The sequence below is a fragment of the Malurus melanocephalus genome, unplaced genomic scaffold (assembly GCF_030028575.1).
Source record: "Malurus melanocephalus ecotype Western Australia unplaced genomic scaffold, MMel_1.1 scaffold_107, whole genome shotgun sequence".
NCBI classification, from domain to species: domain Eukaryota; kingdom Metazoa; phylum Chordata; class Aves; order Passeriformes; family Maluridae; genus Malurus; species Malurus melanocephalus.
Window position 1 is genome coordinate 122,054 of NW_026623339.1, and position 12,529 is coordinate 134,582.

Here is a 12,529-nt window from a genome sequence, read left to right on the forward strand (position 1 = left end):
AGACAGTGACCTTGATTAACATTGTGCTGCTGAATGTGATATGAGAGATCCCATTGATCATGGATTTGAGCAGCTGGGGATGCACAGAGCCTTTGTTTTCATCCCCTCGTTTAGTACCCACGGAATTTCAGGTATGATCAAAACAGAGGAGAACATTACACAGGCTGCATCTGTAATCCTCTGCTCCCCTTTTGTGTGAAATAAGAAAGAAATTCTCACATAACCTGGGCTCAAGAGGAATTGCCAGTTAAGTTTCCATTTCAATGTGTGTGCAGGAGGGCAGAGTTAAAATTCTGCAGGCATCCACAGGCAATCTTTTGTTGACCATTACCTACGTAACTTCTACAACAGAAATAAATTAAATGTGATATTTTCATTATTGTTATTATTTGTTTTAGTGGATTTGGCCCTAAAGAATCAGCCTCTAATCAGAAAGGTGTTTTGTTCTGCAGCAGTACTGCCATCCCTACAACATATTAAAATATATCAATTTTCTGCCTTTTTTAAATGTTAAAAGTAACAACTTTCCCATGAATATTTATTTTATTTTTTTTAAGTTTGCTTATTTCACAGTTCATCCTTCTCCCATCTAAGCTGCTCTTTCCTTTGCTCCTTGCCTTGCTGCCCAAAGAAATTAATTCTGCTATGCCCRTGGTTTTGCATGTATAAAACATCAGATACCAGCATTTTCTGACCTTCTGCTTCYTTCAGAATTCTGTTCATTATTCTCTGGCTTCAAACAACCAGGTATTATTCGTATTTTTCAGAATTCACAATCATCCATCTGATGTGTCAAATGTTTTAAGAGGCTTAGTCAACAAACATCCAGCAAGATGAAATGTGCAGAAAGCAGCTACAGTCTGAAATCTGGACAAAAAAAAAAAATCTACAAATAATTACAAACCTCTCCCATGAGCCCCAGACACAATCAAACAGATGAAGGTTACAGTTCTGTGCTAAATCCAGTATGATATTTACAGCCCTGAAAGTTAAGAGCTCTGGACAGGGTGAGGGGCTGTAGCTGATTGAAAACTGTTGGGAATTTTCTCAATGATGTTGTGATTCTCAAATCGTGCTCAGAATTTGCTTCATAGAAAATTATTTACCAGCTTAGGGCCCAGTTCAGGTCACCATGTGATTCTGAGGGAAGCAAAGAGGGGGCAGACATTTGTTTAATTGTGGAACAATAGTTAGGAAATGTTTTATTGTGCTTTGGGAAGTGAACAGGGTGTTCCTCGCAGCTTTGGGTACATCAGTTCCTTTTGAAAGTCTTCCCTCCTACAGATATCYACTGCTGAAAACACCTCAGTGCTTTGGGGTTTGGAATTAACCTACATGGGCACGGCAGTGACAGAAATACTTCCTCAGCCAGGAGAATTCATTTACAGCCCTGCACTTGAGKTTTTTGCCCCTGTTGCAGTTTATCACAGAAACTCATTAAAGGAGGTGTCTGTGAACCGCTTGCTTTGTCCAAAAATATGTTTTTATTTCCACCACGGGATCAATCCAAGAGGGAGATGCTTTTCTGAAGAAATCTAAATGTACCATCATAAACACTGCATGTTTTTTACCTCAGAAACCATATGGATTCACAGAGAAGTGAAAAGGTTGTGGGTTTTGTTTTTTCTTTTTTTCTCCCCTCGTTTTTCCCTTCCCTTTATCTAAGTCTGGGCATTGTGAAAGAGTTCAGAGCAGCACCAGGGATGTCTCCAGTGCTGCTGTGGAATCAAAATAAGCTGACATAAGCTGGACGATAGGATGGCTGGGTTTGTGCTGCCAGAGCCTTTAAACCTCTGTTGAGCTCGAGCTGTGATCAGACTGGAATTTTACACAATAAAAAGAAGAAACCCGTCCGAAACTACTCCCTCCAGCTTTGAGTGAATGCTCTTTCTCGCTGGCAAACTTAAGCCTTTCTTCTAGGAGCTCACTCTGTGCACTTTATCTGCTCCCAGGATTGCTCCATTGTGAAGCTGAACACAAAGTGTGATCCTGCTCTGAGCCACAGCTCCCTTGGGAGGATCTATCAGGAAAAGCTGTTGCTTTCTCAACTTCTGCAGAAAATTTGTTCCAAATATATATCATATAAAACACATTTGATTTTTTTTTTTTAAATTTTAGATACACCTCCCTCTCTCCAAGTAAGTGCAGCTTCTGTTGTAGCTCAGATGTAGAGCCTTGGATCTGAAGMAGGGATAATCATGATCAGATTTACCAGGATGTGATGACTCTGAGCGGGGCTTCTATTCCTAATGTGTTTCTTTTCCTTCATAGCTGTTTTTTTAATCTTTTCCACAGGCATCACCTCCAGACAGCTTTTCAGCCATCCAGTTATCAGTGCAGGACATTTGCATTTTATTTTTCTCTTGATAAGGAGACAGACTGACATCAACACGATGTTTGAGCACAAACATTTTTTGTCTTGCACCCCAGAACTTCCAGCCTGCCACTGCAGGTATAGAATTTTTTTTCCAGTTTCGTACCTTTCCAAGGGATAGAGGAGAGGGAGGGGAGTGGCTGTAGAAACTCAGTAGGCATTGAGACAAAATTAAACAGAGCAAGAATTATTAGAATCAGGTAATTATTCAGGTTGGAAAAGACATTTAAAATCAGTGAGTTGAACTGTTAATCTAACACTGCCAAGGCCACCAGTAACTGGTTAAGTGCCAGAACAAAGGTCCAAATAATCATTTCAGTCTTCATCCTTGGAGATTTTCAACATACAACTGGACAAAATCCTGAGTGACCTGCTCTGACTTTGAGTTTATTCCCTTTGTTTGCACAGGAGGTTGAGTTACAGACCTCAGATATTCCCTCCCAACCTCATTTTAGTATCATCACAGTACACAGACTACACAAAATTGTGAACCAAAGGTGGGCTTAAATATGTGCAAATTAAATCCACAAACATGCAGAACAGCTTTTTTTTAGACTTGTATCTCACTCTGCAGACCRTTCTGGCTCACTGGCCCCAGCAGAGGTGGACTGAGATACAGGACAGTGTCTGCAGGTGGTAGTGTTTGATTGTGCTGATATTTAGCAGAAAAATAAAAAAAGCAGCTGATAGCTCTGATTTAGGGTTTGTGATTTTACATAACTGACAAGCCAGGCAGAATCTGAGGATGGGTGTTTCCCACTGCAGCCAAATCAAAACAAATAATAGAGTTAAGGCACAGTGCAAACTGTTTGGGATATTGTCACATCATTATCTGGCTTCTATTTCTGACAAACATTACTTACATTTCAAAGCACTTTTTTCCCCCAGCTTTCCATATGTCAGCTGCTATCAAAAYACACTATTTAGAGCTAAGTGGAAAGAAAATTAAGATTATTATTTTTTCTAGTCTCTGATCTTCCAGTGCTCAAAGAAAATCCCTAACTCTGCAATATGTGTTAAATGTCCAGCTTTATCCATAACTCCAGGACCACTCCACTGGCTCCAAAATTGTCTTAACACTAGAAGATCAAAGCCTCAGCCTTGCAGCAAATTAAAAAAAAAGTATACATACCTTTCCCAGGCATTGCTTTAGTCATTCAAACCTCATTTAAAATAGAGAGCTCAAGACTGGGATAAAGGTTCTCCCATTTCATATAAATGCTAAATATGGCCATCTCTTTGGAGGGATAACAAGCTGTTCCATGGTGTCAATGTGTGGTGCTAAAAAGCTAAAAATGAGAAATCAGAAGGAACAATAACAGACTCTGACAAAAAGTGGTGTTGGGGGAAAATTTTTCGGAGAAGCAATCTTCTGGGTGACTATTCAGGCTCTGTGTATGGAACACCAAAATAAGTTCAGGGGGTACAACCACACAATGGTTTGGGCTTGAAGGGACAGTAAAGCCCATCCAGTTCCACCCTCTGCCATGGGCAGGGACACATCCCACTATCTCAGGGTGCTCCAAACCCTGTCCAACCTGGCCTTGGACACTTCCAGGGATCCAGGGGCAGCCACAGCTTCTCCGGGCACCCTGTGCCTGGGCCTCCCCACCCTCTAATATAACAACTTTTTTTCCTAATATATCCAGTCTAAACCTACTCTCAGTGTGAATGCATCCCCTATTCTCCATTTACTACATGCTTTGAAAATAGTCTGTCCCATTTTAATTGAGCTCTTCAGGCACTGGAAGGCTGCAGTTTTGTCACCCCAAAGCCTTTTCTTCTCCAGGCTGAACAATCCCAGTTCTCCCAGCAGAGCTGCTCCATCTCTCTGACCATCCTGGTGCCTCCTCTGGATTCTCTCCAGCAGCTCCAGCTCCTTYYKGTGCTGGRYCCCAGGTGGGGTCTCACCTGAGCAGGGCAGAGGGGCACAATTTCCCCCTTTTCCTGTTGCCCACGCTGTGGGGTCAGCCCAGGGATGGGTCATGTCCAGATCTCACCCATCACCCAGAGCTTCTCCATCTGCTCATCCCCTGGCCTGATGGTACAAATATCTGATCTGAGAAGGTACATGGGCACATAATCACATACAGGCTTTAAAATTTCATCAGAATTGCTCCTTAAAGGCTGCTCAAAGCCAATTTCAGGCCATAAGGAAGAAGGCATCCATCCAGTGTRATTCCATTTCATCTGAAAGCAAGTTCTGGGAACATGAACAAACACAGAAAGGAGAAAGTGCTGAAARCATTGCAGTATTAAAGGAAAAAATGACCAGTTTTGCATTAGCAGAAAGGATTTTATTCTGGAGTTCTTTTGACCTRTTGCAAAAAATAGTTTTTGCCAGTTCAGGTGAGGGCAGTACAGCAATGAGCACAGTGCTAAGGAAGAGAAATCAGAGCAATTAGCAATATAAATGCAGATTTCAACAGGTGAGTGACAAGCAATTGCTGAAGCTGGATGTGCTTTCAGTCCTAAATTCAGAGTGTAAYGCAGGACTATGAGACAGCCATAGCATGTTAATGTGAAAAGCTACTCAGAAAGTTAAGATGAAGGTTAAAGCCTGCTTTGAGCATGCACATTTCAGCTCCAAATTTATTGATGGACATGAATACCCAACAGTTTACTCATACAATAGTTTTGCAGTGCCTGATCTCATGTGTAGGAAAAAACATTAGTGCCAGCCATGGTGCTAATAGATGGCAGGAAAACAAGAACAAAGCAAGAGATGATCTACACTGCTGAGAGACTCAGGGTTTGGTACCAGAGGGAAATTTATTTCAGACAGGTTTACACCAAACAGTCAGTGAAGCACTGGGTTTTTAAGATTCTGTGTATGTGAGCTCAGGAGGAGAGTTTGGCCAACAAACGAGTTGTAACCTTGAGTTTGTTGCCAGCCTCCCCTCCATTATCCTTTTCTTGGATATTTCTGCAGCAGCACYTGCATTACTTATTCTATCTCTTCTCTACAAGAGATAACCCAGATTCCCCCAGTTTTCTTCTGAGACTACATTTCTTGATTTCTTATCATACTTACTCCTTTTTTTCTCTTCAGTTGATCCATATAGGAGCTGATTATTAAGATTTTGAACCTAGTTACGTCTTTTTCCCCCCTTTACATCTTTTTCCCCCCTTTACGTCTTTTTTCCTATTTATGTCCTTTTTTTTACCCCTTTTTTCCTCTTTACCTCTTTTTTTCTTAAGACTTTGGAACAATCAAATCCAGGTTTTAATGAATTGATTCAAGCAGTCTYTGTTCTGAAAAATTATCATGGTATCAGTGTTAATGGTGTATATTTATTTATGTGGGCAATTATTAAAGCCTGAACACAAAATGCTTTCTGACTTTGTAGTTTCTGTAGTCTAAAATGCTTGATATTTTTTCAAACACTATTTCTCCCCTCGAAAAATGTAACTTAATCAGTGTAGGCTTTATATTTATTTACTCTTATCTTATTGCACTGATCCAGCCAAATGGAGGCATTTAAGCAGCCCCACATCAGGAACAAAATCCAGGCAGAAAAAGTGTTGTTAATTCACTGGGCTTTTCTCAGATCTCCAGATTTTCAATACAGTTACAGCTGACCTTGAAACTTTGGATTTGTGGCCGAGGAGATAATGGCAGAAGTGCTGATAGACTAACTAGTGTTTTGGGATATGAATCTGGAGTTTACTCCCACTAGCAGTACATCATCCTGCAGCTGAGGTATTACTTATCCTGGTGCTCTCACCTCTGTCAGCACTATGAGCAGTTATCTCCCTCCATATCATTATGGGAGGAAAATCCTGTAGAGTGGCAGGAAACAATTTATGCTTTGGAACAAGGAAAATAAAAAATAAAAGGGAAGATAACACAATTTGAGTGCAAGCCATAAGCTGTGTGGCAGTGAGAAAGGACTGGAATCTTGAAGACTGAGTGAAAACAAAAATGCAGGTACTTTATTACTACAAGAGATTAAAACAATCCTAAAATCCTTCAACAGGGTGCATGTGTGTGCATGAAATCCCAAAYRAAACAAACCCAAARAAAATCGCATGAAATCCCATACAAAAAACAAACCCAAGTCTTTAGGGCAGCTTTTAAAAAATTTCAAAATAATTCAAGAATACGGATTACCTTATACATTTTCTCAAATAAAGGGTAAAATTAATACTTTAAGKGTTTACTGCATGAAATTTGGTTATTTTATTGCAGCTGGTGTGTTAAAGTTTTTTACAAAATATACCACTTGCCCTGACCAAAATCTAAATAAATGTCAGCATTGAATCTCAGTGATCTATTTTTCCTGCAAGTAAAGGAAAGTTTTGTTCAAATGATACTAAAAGATGGAAARGATCCTGGAAGTAAAGGAAATTTTTATTCAAATTATGTTAAATAATCCAAAGGATCCCCTAAGAAAAAGGACTGATGATGTTAAGAGATYGGAACAGAGGCACAAAGTTTCAAAATTCAGCCTGGAGCAAATTTCAGTGGCTCTGGTCATATTCCAAATTACTTTAGTTGTCCAGTATTAATCTTTTCTGTTGTGTTCTGTCCGATGCTTGTTTGAAGAAACAACATTGGAAAATGAATTTGAAGAAAATGGACCAGGACATAGGAAATAAATTGAAAGTTGGACATCAAGTTTACTGGGCAGGGCAATTCTAAAGCAGACAATTTTCACACAGTCCTTGGTGATTCAAGAGAACATTCTTTTAATCAATAAGCCTTTCTGACACCCAGCCAAATATATGGTTTGGACTCACAGAAGTTCCAAGAATGATTTGTAAATATTTTGCTACTAAGGTTTATTTTAAAAGCTGTAATTTAAATATGGAGGAGGGAAGAATCAGGAAGTTTCAAAGCACTTCTTAAAATGAGGTGCAAGAAAATAAGTTGGTTTTCACATCCAGGGAATTAAATTGTCCAAGTATATCCTGAGGATCCCCTGMTGGTGAGAGGCTCACCCAGGAGTGAGGAGAAAATCACCCACCCCAAATACACACACAGGGAGGGAAAGGAGGAGAAGTGTAACTTTTTCCACTTTCACTTAGAGAGCGCCTTTCCCAGCTCATCCCTTGGCATCATTAACATAATTAATAATTGTTAGAAGTTGCCTGCACTGTCCATGGTGGGAGCAGCAATTTCCTGGTGGCTGCAGATCCCTCCTATCAAAGTTACACAAAATGCTGGAATGAGGATGGAGAGCACGAGCATGGAAAGTGAGGAATGTGCAGCATTCTTTCACACGTGTGAGGTTATTGTACCCATGATGTGACACYTTCTCCAGTCCTTTTCCTGGCTAAATCCAGGAAAACTGGATTTTATCCCATCCCTGCCTATTCATTCTGTTCCAGTGGTCAAATGTGGTTCCAAAAACAGCAGAGCACCAATATTAATTATATTGCACCAAATATAAGATCACTGAAGGTAGAATCRCAGAATATCTGGAGTTGGAGAGGCCAACAAGGATCATCAAAGCCCAGCTCCTGATCAGAATCACCCCAAGAACCCCACCATGCACAGATAATATTTTGCAATCATAAAACAGCTGCTTTGACAGCAAACTGGCTGATTAGACAGCCCCCAAACACCTCAGGTTTTACTTTTTGCATTTAATTTCCTTTTCCCCTAACTTCCCTTCACCCCTGTGCAAGGGATGTACAAATGATCTGCTTCTACCACGTGTTGCAAGAGATTTTCTTTAACTTTAGAACTGGCCCTTTATTAACTTTAACTGGCCCTTTTCTCCCCAAGGAAATATTATTTTKCCATTAAGAAAAACAATAATCTGGAGAGACACCAACAAAGTGCCTTTCATTAGTGTGGAATAAAGATTTCCCTCATGTTCTTCCAAGATTGTTGGAAGTAGCACTCTGCCAGCTAGGGAACACAAATTATATGGCAATAATATCTTGCCCTTTTTTTTTTCTGAGAATTTCAAACATTTTGTGCTTGTAGATTTTTATGGAGAATCACAGAATAGTTTGGGTTGGAAGAGGCCTTGAAAATCATCTAGTCCAACCCACTTAAAAGGAGCAGTGAAAAAGGTGAGTTCTCCTAGAGAAGAGGTTCCACAATAATTATTGCTGGCTATTTAAATCCCATTTTCCTTGGAAAATGCTGGAGCAGGCTCCTGCTACAATTTGAGAATCCTTTTGCTTTCCCCTGGCATCATCTCCTCATGTCATGTGGAACTCACTGCCTTTTCTTCCTTGCTGTGCYCTCCTGCCCCACCCTGCAGCTCTGCCCTGTGAAAATGTTGAGTTTTACAGCTGACAGGGTTGATGTAAATTCTGGAAACAACACCCAGGACATAAATTCTGAGCCAACTGATACCAACAAGTGCCTTCAATCACATGGAGACAGCAGAACATCCCCAGCAGCTCCTCTGACCTCACATCTGATGGCCCCAGACCAGGCAGGAGCAGTTTGGTGACTGCAGGAGGCATCAGGAATAATTGCTGGTTTGGGTGGAGAAAGCCTGCATTGCATTATTATTAAYAATAATTTGGGTATTTTCTCTTTTTCAAACCTGTGAGGGTCACTGCTGGTGTTCTGGGAAGGCAGCAGAGCAATCTGAACTCTGCCTAATGAACTCATGCTAATAAATAAAAGTGGTCCATGCTGCAATCTTTTAAATTTATGGTTTTTTTTTTTCTTTCTGATAACAGCAATGGTGTTAAAACAGTCTCTTTGTACTAAGAAAATGGAATTCATAGCTGTAATCAGAATTTTATTCTTATTGGTGAACACAGTCTTTAATATCATATTGTTGGTGTGCTTCCACATTCACTGCTTATTTATTTCTCAAGAGCCTAAATCATTTTTACTTTCATCAGTAAAAAAGCAGCAACTTCCCATAATATCTTTCAGGTCATACAATGTCTATATTGAGGCTATCACGTGTTGGTTTTTTTTTTTCATCTATGGTGGTTTTGTTTCTTTTGGAGGGGTGGAGGGTGTGAAGAGGGAACAGCATTTGAGAAAGAATTGTATAACTGAGACTACATCCTCAAGCTCTCAGTCAGAAACTCCCAGGCAAAAAATTCTGCATMCAAGACACTCATTTTTAAATTAAGACTTAATCACTGGGTTTATTTTAAAAGGAGGGGGAAAAAAAGGAAGCAGGGATTAAAAAAAAAAAATTTAAAAGCACAGTTATTCCAACTTCAGTMATTAAATATTGAACCATACTATGATTTAATGTATCCTATTCCTGCTTCAGCCTGGTCAGGTGCTCCTGAAGGGATCTCTGTGAAATCTGGGACATAATTATTAGCAATTTATCTTAATTTGTCAAAAAGCCTACAAGTCTTGTCCACACCAGGAGGGATCTTCCTGTGGTTCTTCCTGTGCTCACAGCTCACGATTGTCACGTTCTGGAGCTTTAAGCAGCACAAAAGTTTCCCTGGTGCTGTGTCTAATTCATTCACACACCTCTGCATCCACATTAATATTTACTGCTAATTGCTGTTGTCAATGCAGAGCAAAGAAACAAGGTGTGAGGATTGATTTCGGAGTGAGGATAATATTTTACAGAAATATCTTAAAGCTGCAATCCATCCCATGGAGTTTTATCAGACTTGTGCCACACAAAGTAAAGGAAATAAATGCCAAAGGCATTAAAAACATAGGTCCTTGATGTTCTTTGAAAAAAGTGGCTCTGTGATCATATTGTAGCACAGAATGTAACTTTGTATTTCCAATATTTTTTGTTCTTGCCTGTGTATGAGTGTATTGATAAGATAATGAAACATGGAAATAAGATATTACTCAACAGCTTTCCTGTGTGTGCAGCTACACAAGTTAGAAAAAAAAATAATATCAGCAGCAGGAGAAAAGCAGCCAAAAATCAAAGTTTAGGAAGGCTTAAGAAGATTATTGCATTACCTCCAGTGCAGAAGAGATAGAGATCTTAAACATATTCCAAATCTATTCAGAATAGTTTGGAATGATCTGTTTTCCTCCATTTTACTCTGAGAGCTCATTTTTTTACATGTATCTTAAATCACAGGGGTTCTGAGAGATATAAAATGCCAAACAGCCCATGATCATTTCCCTGGGCTGAATCAGCTCTACCTGACTGAGATCTGGTTAGAGACACCTGCCAGGGAAAAGAGGGAAAATGGGGAAAAAAATAGGGGAAACGGGAAAAAAACAGGGAAAAGAGGAAAAACAGGAAAAACAAACAGGGAAAACAAACAGGGGAAACAGGGAAAATAAACAGGGGAAATGGGAAACAAACAGGGGAAACAGGGAAAAAACAGGGAAAACAGGGGAAACAGGAAACAACAGGGAAAACAGGAGTAACAAACAGGGAAAACAGGGAAAACAAACAGGGAAAACAAACAGGGGAAACAGGGGAAAACAACAGGGAAAACAGGGGAAAAAAACAGGGGAAACGGGGAGAAAAAATAAACCAGGGGAAACAGAGAAAAAAACGGGGAAAACAAACAGGGAAAACGGGGGAACAAACGGGGAAAACAAACAGGGAAAATGGGAAAACAACAGGGAGAACAGGAAAAAAAACAGGGGAAACAGGAGGGAAAAAACCCAGGGGAAACAGGGGAAAACAAACAGGGAAAACRGGGAAAACAAACAAGGAAAACAAACAGGAAAAATGGGAAAACAACAGGGAAAACAGGAAAAAAACAGGGGAAACAGGAGGGAAAAAACCCAGGGGAAACAGGGGAAAACAAACAGGGAAAACAGGGGAAACAGAAGAAACAGAGAAAACAGGGAATTTAAGCTGTGCAGCATGCTCTAGCAATTCCCTGACGTGCCTGGCTGTCAAAGGAATCCATTCCTTTGGATCATGGCCATCCCATCAGACACAGAATATGCTATCTGACATGGGATGCTGTGTTGGGGTAGAGTAGGATGGAGATATTTCCTGGAGGTGACAGGGATCAAAGACACAGACAATCTCCTAAAGTAAGTGCCAGGGAAGTTCAGTCAAAGCAATTTTAAAGAACAAACAAAGCCCACAAGATAGGACACAGGGGAATAGATTGAAACTGAAAGAGGGAAGATTTAGATTTGATATTGGAAATAAATTATTTATTTTGAGGGTGTGGAGGCCCTGGCACAGGGTGCCCAGAGAAGCTGTGGCTTCCCCATCCCTGGAAGTGTCCAAGACCAGGTTGGACAGGGTTTGGAGCAACCTGGGATAGTGGAAGGTGTCCCTGCCTATGGGAAAGGTGTTCTTTAAGATCCCTTCCAATCTCAGCCATCCTATGACTCTAGGTTATTGTCATCTTAAAGCACTTTGAAGCATTTATATTCCCCGATATTCCCTGCCAAGGTCAATAAATTTTCATTATTAGCTTTCTTTCAATTAGCTTTTCCTTTAGTCTCTCATTTTTCCTCACCACTGTCCCCAAATCCAGCAGAAACCATCAAGTGGTTAATGGCTGAGGAAGTTATGTCAAATGTGTGTTGTGGATCCTCATACAGATTTCACTTACCAGTTCACCTTAAWGAAACTTCCAGAGGAATTTTCACTTGCATTAAGTTTATGGATACAAGATTGGGTGTTGAATGCATTACTGCAGCAGAGAAACAGATGATCACAGCAGAACAGTGATTTTTCCTCTCTACATAAGGAACGCTGCAGAAAACCATTCCTGTCAAAGCCCATTTTATCCTGAGAGGGTCACAAACAGCAGGTTTTATTCCATGCACTCACAGGGTGGTTTTYCCATTCCATCTTTCCAGCAAATCCATTTTCCTCAGTGATTCAGCACTTGGGCATCTCATTTTCTCTCTAAAAAGGGGGAAACAATGTCTGGCCCACAAATTTTTGGAGAAGAGAGAGGAGAAAAGGGTTGGGTGGCTTCCTTTGTGTCAAGGAAATTATTTTACTGACTTTATTCAGATGTGGTGCAGACAGCTTGCAGTGGTCCATTAGAATTTTCTTGTTCTTAATTACATTGACTTTTGAAAGCTTTGATTAATTATGACGGAGAGCAAAGGTTTCCAGCAGGGAGAAGATTGTATCAGAAAACAGCTCCTGATGCTGACCAGATCAGATCAGTGTTTGATGCATTTTATATCTCATAATAAACTGGACACAAAGCTGTCACCAGCAGCATTGTGAATGTTAACAAAGATTTATATTGGTCAAAGAGATCTATGATTGCAGAAGACTGGCAATTTATTTATTTCTTTAAATT